The sequence below is a fragment of the Aulonocara sp. 'chitande type north' Nkhata Bay genome, linkage group LG14, assembly GCF_057382095.1.
Source record: "Aulonocara sp. 'chitande type north' Nkhata Bay isolate Kocher_YH1m ecotype deep benthic linkage group LG14, A_spYH_male_GT1.1, whole genome shotgun sequence".
Classification (NCBI taxonomy): Eukaryota; Metazoa; Chordata; class Actinopteri; order Cichliformes; family Cichlidae; genus Aulonocara; species Aulonocara sp. 'chitande type north' Nkhata Bay.
In genome coordinates, this window is record NC_141357.1 from 27639109 (window position 1) to 27647309 (window position 8201).

Sequence of the window (8201 nt, forward strand, 5' to 3'; positions counted from 1 at the left end):
TCACATGCATATCAAAAGCGACTAAGCAACTGGAAGACTGCGTGCTGGCCCATACAATGCAAGGCGCAGTTTGTGTTGCAAACAATGCTCTTGACCTTTAACTGATGAATAATAGCCTGAGAAACAGAACGTAATTATCCAAGGCAGTACGGCTGGTTCAAAAGGTAACCACTAGTTGAGTAAGCTTTAGCCATGTGAATCCACTTGGGGCGTTTATCTGTAAGCGATATATCTATTATTATGGAGCATATCTGTGCACTAGTGATTACAGTTCGATGATTTTGAATTCAACAGATTTTAAACTCATAAGGCGTCACTAATGAGGAAATGGGGACAAAAGACAAATAAGTCAACAGGTTCTGCGCTGCTGAGGAAAAGGTTTTATTCATCAGAAAAGAAGAAAAATAAAGGCCACCATCTGGATCAAGGAGCATTCAGTGTAACCATCAGATAAAAATCCAGCAAAGCATGCTCACGCTTAGTTGCATGGTTACTGTTATTGTTCCACTGCCACAGGTGGACATACCTCACTTCTGGTAAGTTATGGTTGGTCGGTGACTGTAAGTCAGATATATATCATGACATGCATGATGAAGACCTCGTAGAAAAAAAATCTATAGCTGTGCACAAGAGTAATTCCATCCATGCAGTCATTTAGCAAAGCAGAAACAGGAGCCTGCAGTGCTCCGGGCTCCACCTCCTGCAATTTCACACTGAAAAAAAGGGACTGGCCATCTCTTGGATTTATGTAAGCATCTTGCATGTATTTAACACAATTGCCTCATGTTTTAAAGATAAATGTAACTATATAGTGTAAAAACTACATGATATGCAGAAAGGGTGTATTAAATTGTTCATATCATGTTCAGGTGAAGTAAGTCAATAAGATAGCAACGTTAAATCTCGTGAAACCACGCGTGATTTCATCTCGCGGGCTTTGGATCGTGGTTTAAAAAATGCATCCATCTCAGTCAAGTCAAGCAGCCAACTCTACGTTTTTTGGTATGTCTTGATTTTTTGAATTAATGTTTACCATATTTCAGCCAAATGTAGTTAAACGTCTAAAGTGCCGCCATGTAACATGCTAAAAAAGAGCCGTTAGCTTATTTGCTGTTTTATCTGTTGTCAAAGAATTGGCGCTTTTTCATTTGAATTTGTCTTTGGCACAAGAGCCGTAATATCACATTAAACCTAATTACGAGGCACTCATAACATAATTTGGTTTTCTGTGTGAATACATTTGTCAACTGACTCTTCAGTTACATTGTGTATTTACTGCACCGTGGTGTTAGTGAGATTTTGGACATTGAACAGCTTTAGCTAATATCATCAGTGGCATTATGCTAGCTTACATCCCTACCCCTCCTGCTGTCCTTTTGTTTTTGTTTTTTTTGCTGCACATTGAGAGATGACCTCTATTCTGCATTTCACCAGGAGTCAGCTGATGGATTGTGGGTTCAAGGTGTTATGGTAAGAAAGTATATTCTATTTTCGCTTAAGGTTTCTGTAACTTAATTATAATAGGTTTTTTTTATAATTATTAGGTGCATGCATACTCAAATAGACCACCCTATTAATACAACTGAGAAATCCAAAATCTGCCATAGGTTTAACTTATACCTGTATGTATTGCCAGAAAGGTGATTACTGGACTCACATTAATGCACACTTGAACTAAAATGAGGTTGTAACTTGTGGGTTCTTGGGTTGCAAATCAGAAATAAACATCTTTGGATTTTTTTAATCCCATAAGATCTGGAAACACAGTTTTTATTCAACAAAACATTACTGATTATTAACCAAGCACAGTGCCTGCTGTTATTTCAAAATAATTTTATGTCATTTCAGATAAAATGCAGCATTCCAGTGCATCCCAACCATGCCTTTACAGTCAAGGTTTCTGACGGAGCTGAGTTTCTCTCTGACAGTCTGCTGAAAGTGTTTGCAAAGTGATCGGGGGAACAGGGCACAAAGCTAAAGGATGTAGCTGCCATAATGACAGTAAGAACTTTAAAATTCTTTAACTACAAAGTGTATATGTATTGCATTAGGTCAGTAAAAGATTTTTATGCTGCATCCATTGAAACAGTCAACTATTACCTGTGAGTACTGATTCCACCGAAAGGATGCCATAATTTTCGTCATGCATTTACTGGCCCACTGAGAAAAATTGATCTTTTAAAAAAAATAAATGTTCTGGAAACTATATATCCATAAAGTTGATGTCAAACAGGAACTTTTGATATTGCTTTGTAGATGCTGGTGTTGCATGTTGACTGGTTTAAGTTTTTGTCTGGGATCATTTTCTTCTGTGCTACTGAAAAGTTCACAAATCTCTGTTTTCTTTGTTATAATACTTTAGGATGACATTAATGCTCGAAGGGAGTCCCTCATCAAAGTGCTCCGCATCTGTGTGAAAGACAATTGCAACATCTTGGTGCAGGAGTTCATGGTGAGTGTTTTATGAGTAGATTGTGGCTTTGCAACATTTAAAAATGCATTTAGTTATCCACTTGATCCTCATTGGAACAGTTAGGACCAGTAGTCCTCTTTAATAATTTGAAGTTCACATGAGGCCTGGTAGTGAACTCAGCCGCCGGCCCTTGAGGCCCCACCCCTGTATTAGGGGTCACATCAGTGTGAAAAAACTTTAAATTTGTCATTCTAGTGAACAAAGGAAAATCCCACCAATATTTACATTAGCTTTTGTTTGAAAAAAAAAAAGACCAACAGCTAACCAAATTGTGGGGCTGAAAGTCTAAATTCTAACATCTTCTGAGTGACAAAACCTGGATTTCTGATGGGCCGGTGTCTTTCTAAGAAAAACTAATGTAAAGCATTTGAAATTATTATGTTTTTCACCCTCTCTTAGAAACTCTGTTAGACCATGAATGGCAGCATGGCAGGCCACTCTTTGGCTATAGCTATTTACTATGTTGCTTGCATTGGTTTAAATTACTCTAACATTAGAACTGGTAGATTCAAAAGAGATGAGTTTAAAAAGGAATCTTAAAGAAATGTTTTGTGTTTAACCAGGACTTGACTGAGGCCACTGCACAGATTGAGAAAACCACAATGAACATCTGTCTCCAGAGGATGCACCAGGCAATGACTTTTCTGACGTTGGCATCATCATCGAGGGTATAGTAGTTCTTCAAGATCTGGATAACGTGACCTTTGCAGTAGCCATGCTGTTTGGACCATTTTTATTCCTTCAACATGAGTTACCCATCACAACTCTGCTACACTTTTGAGGTGATTCAAAGGGTGGTAATGGAGTTGGAAGCAACTCAGCTCTCAAGAAAAACTCACAACTAAGACAAAACTGCTCCTGCAAGGAAAGCTCACTGTTATGCATGCAAGCTGATCAGCTCTAGGTGAGAGGACATTTAAATCTCACACTTGTTCTGCTGCATTTTTGAAGCTCAATTCCAGGAACAGATCGCAGGGTTCATTTTTATATACTCTGCAACTGCCATGAGGACGAGCCGTTTTTTGTTGTTGTTTGTTTTTCCTTTTGCTCTGTACAGCATTTTGGCAGCATTTTTAAATTTCTCTTTGTATTTTTTCTTTCTTTTACTAGTGAAGAGATGTAGCGTGAACAGTTATACAGTCTAAATATCCCATATGGGTCGTGTGAAATGGTGTTTTCAGTTTCATTCAGTTGAAGTAAGGAACGTTGAATATTTCTAAGTGTGCTGTTTTGAACCAAGATGTCACAGTATGATCAGTGCCGTAATTTTTGACAGTCACTGTATCAATGTTATTTTTGCATCTCTTGAATAAAGGTTTTGACCTGCAAGTGCTAATTTCTTTAGTTATTGGGGTAAAATGGGTAATGTTAATAGGAAGGTGTTTGCCAATTCAGTAACCTAATTTAATGTTAATGGAAACTAACATTACCTCAAATTGTTTAGTCATAATTGTTGTTTAACTGAATCTTGACGTCAGAGGCCTTAAATAGAATGTTTTGATTTGTTCTTTCCCAACATTTTTCAAAAGAAACAGTCCAATTTCTTTGCTGTGATTGATTCCAGAGAACACGGAAGAACTGACATTATTTAACTGTTGATTTATATAGATTCAGTAGTGGAGTAATGTCAGTTTAATTCTTTACCTACTGTCAATGCAGTGAAATTAGACATTTTGTTTTGAAAGGTTACTGGTGGATGCCAGCAACCATCTTGGAAGAGAACAATATAATCTGTTATAAGGCCTCCATTTGAAAATTGTGTATTTGATACTAGAATATAATAGCAAAATGTAATTTGAAGATAACATGTAGTATTTAAGTGACCAAGTAGTATTGGGTAAAAGTTATTGAATCGTGTTGGGATAAAGTGAGAAAATTGTGAAGGATTAAAATATTTCAAGAGCTCAAATTACTTCATCAAAACATGTTTAAGTCACATTTTATCAACACAAATTGCACAGGTTTATTGAACATGAATAAATTGTGTTAATTTAACTCAATTGTTTAAGTTGCTGCCAAAGCAAAACATCTGTGTGCAACAAATGTCCACCATTGAATTAAGTAAATCCAACAACATATTTTTTTCAGTGCATAACCATTTAATTTATACATTTAAAAGCTGAATTTAATTTCTACATTAAGAAACAAAGCATGCTTGGGTATAATTTATCTTTCTGACATGCCCTTTCTTAAAGTGGACCAAATCAAATAGGCTTTGAGGCGGGGCAGGCAAAGGGTTTTGTTTTTCAGGTTCCAGCAACCAGCGAAATTCTTACGTAACATGTAATATGGTTAAAAGTAAACTAACTACATTATGCCTCCCTCTGCTGTTTATTTTTCCCACATAACTTACATGATATCACATTCAATATGTGGAGACCTTGTTTTCAAAACCTTATTCCTACATTAAAGGTTGGCACACAGTTCACAAAGCCTTAATATAAAATATTTTTTGCAATTAATTAAAGGTAAATAATTGAGACATAGAGCGCCTTAACTCAGAAATGTAGAAAATTACCCCAAACAACAAAATGCTGTTATTACATGTGGTGCAGGAAGTGGCAAACTACCCTGACTGGAGATATAAAGGACTTAATGATGTGTTTACAGGTAATTATCTATGTAACTGGAGTGTGTTCACGTTTGCTATAATTACTCAAGGTTTAAAATAAAACTCTCGAAAAAAACGCATTGTTCGTTGTGCTGCTACTATTCCTCAAAACACTAATTAAGTGAAGAAAAAAAAAGTGTTCCATCTTGTTTCCATTAACTTGTCTCTTTTGTTCTTTCCTGTACACATTTTTCTTGTTTCACTAGCTCCATTTTCTTTGTTCACATCACAATGACTTGGTAAGAGTGCACTAATGCTGGGTGCCGAGACATCTCAAGCTCAGGCTTTCATGTCTTAAAATGAATACCCAGTGATAGCACAAGAATTATGCCTTAGATGATGGCTTCCCTCATCTTGTGGTAGTTTGTCACACAGTATGTGTGCGATCTCAACTGTTGTGTCAACATAGTTCTCAGCGTAGACGTGTAGCGATGACCGCACAGACCAACTATATAAACAGCTCTTCTCAGCAATGTTTCACCAACCGAAAGCTAAATCCTTTGCACAGCTGAACAAAGGAAACGAATTCCAAACATTTCTCTGTATTTGTCTGTGAACCTTTTTATCCACTCACTTTTAATCTGCGCTGCCAAGCCAGAATAACTACTGTTGCTGACATCTTACCTCGCTAAAGTAGAAAAGATACCACAAAAGCATGTGACTTTTGGGTGGAGTGGGGGGGGATCCACATAACAGTTTGTTAGACCACAAAAATAAGACAGCAGCTTATCTTAAATCATCATGGAGTACTCTTTAAGCCAACCACCTAAAAACAGTTGGTCTCTAGTGGAATTCTCTTGATTTCATTGGGAGTAAACCACCTTAAACTGTATATTTTGGATTATTTAATAAATATCTCATTTAATGGGAGGTTCTTTATTCAAATGGGGCTGTAGGAAAAAAATACAATTAGTTTGCAGATCCATGAAAATTTTAGATGCACATCTAAATGATTTGTTGTTGTTTGTTTTGTGATGATTAGCTGCAGCGAGCCTAACGATGATTAAAAGGAAGGTTTTGCAGTTCAGACACCAGTTGTGCAGTATCACTAAGCACCTCAAACTTCAAACCCTTTATGTAGAGCTGCCCGCCTTTGTGTTTCTTTACTTTTCACTTCTGATAATGAATTATTTTAGTTAGCGAGTTTGCTGTACTAAACAATTAAGGCAGTGGCTAAATCTTCAACCATAGCTCAGCTTGTTTATAAACTTGCCATGCTAAATGACAATTATTAATATAAGGACAAAAGTGCACAAACATAACCGTCATCATCATTCGTGAGGACCCAACACTAACTCTAACTCTAATTCTAGGGAATACATATATATATATATATATATATATATATATATATATATATATATATATATATATGTGTATATATATATATATATATATATATATATATATATATATACATATATATATATATATATATATATGTATATATATATATGTGTATATATATATATATAACATTTTAGCTATTTGGTCTTCGCGATCATGGAGCAAAGAAAATATTAATCCTTCTAACTGACACACATTAAAAAAAATCATTTTTTTATTTAAATGCCAATTTTGCCTTTCTATAAAATACAATGTTAGACTTGGGGATATTGGGCAGCACGGTGGCACGGTGGTTAGCACTGTTGCCACACAGCAAGAAGGTCCTGAATTCAATTCCACCATGACATGAACTACTGGGCTTGGATTTACATTTTGAAACATAACTATTAGATTTTTGGCTACTGACATGTTGGCTTTTTTTGGAGCCATGTGACATTGTTTTTATTTCAGACATGGCTAACTATATCAAGGTTTGTTACATATCCATAAAGTAGAGTGCATCACACAGACACACACACACAATTAGTGCTACAAAAAGAATGCTAAAATCCCATAGGTTTACTCACTAAAACTTGAGCACAAACTTCTGGAATGATCATACAGCACAGAGTAGTATTATTGTAGTATTAGTCAGATATCCCATTAAAAAAGCTCACTAAGGAACCAACAACTGCTGCTGTTCAGCTGTAGTGAGGGTCAGCAGTCAGTCTGCTGTTTACCTCAGCTAACAAGTCTATTTTGTTGGGGGTGGCTGTAGCTAGGGTTGCCAACCGTCCCTTAAAAAACGGAATCGTCCCGTATTTCGAAACAAAAGTACACGTCCCGTATTGAGCTAATAAGGGACGCACTTTGTCCCGTAATACAGTGAGAATCAAAAGTAGTCTATAAATGTTTATGGAATTAACACTTTGTTTGAAAACATAATTCCCAGCCCCTCTCCTGCTTTGTGACCAATGAGCTGACAGCACACTTATGACAATTCGAGTATAACAATTCAGATTACCGCTCATCTCATTGGTCGAGGAAAGGTCGCTTACAGAGAAAATACCGGAAGACAACAGATGACCACAACAAGAAGCATGGCCAACAGGGAAACAAACGCCGACACTGCGGTGCAAGTCTCGGACGACAGTACACCTAAAGCTGGGCAGACACTGTGCGATTTTTTCAGTCGCGTTATTCAGCTCCTGCTCATACTGCACGATTGACTCGCAGGGGTTAGACGTTGGTAGGTCACGATGCAGGTCTCACACTATACCGCCCGATGCTCTGATGCGAACTGAGTGCTCACACTGTGCCTCCATAAAATGAAGGTTATAACAGAAAATCTGTCGCTCTCTCTCTCTGTCTTTCACTCACACAGACACACCACCACCATCAACTTTGCTAAATTGCTAATGAAAAACATTGATCAGGCAGCTGTGACTGAGCAGCAGTGTCGATCCAACTATTTTCACGGTTGTTGTGGTCGTGATCATTTTGTGATGCCACATCGAAAAGGCTCGGATGAGCTTTCCAAAGTTCTACAAGTTGTGCCTCCGTCGCTTGTGTCCAGATCACACGCTGCACTGCCGTGCTGCTCCATCTTTTACACCAACGTTTACGTGTTTGCGCGCGAGCAGTGAGCCCCTGTGGTGACACCCTCACGAGCGATTGATGATCGGGAGCTGGTCGTGAGGTGTTAATCACTTCTCGTTACCCCACGTATACTACACGACGCACGATGAAGGCCAAAATCGGTCCGATCACTCAAAAATCGGCTCAAAATGG

General features: G+C 37.5%; 1 long non-coding RNA gene across 1 annotated transcript; it reads left to right on the top strand.

Annotated features, from left to right (window-relative positions):
- The first annotated feature begins 421 nt into the window (after positions 1–421).
- LOC147314814 (uncharacterized) lies at positions 422–4558 on the top strand. The gene is made up of 4 exons (XR_015124705.1): positions 422–1470; positions 1849–2001; positions 2363–2452; positions 3037–4558. It is a non-coding gene; the product is annotated as an uncharacterized LOC147314814 (long non-coding RNA).
- Positions 4559–8201: the final 3643 nt, after the last annotated feature.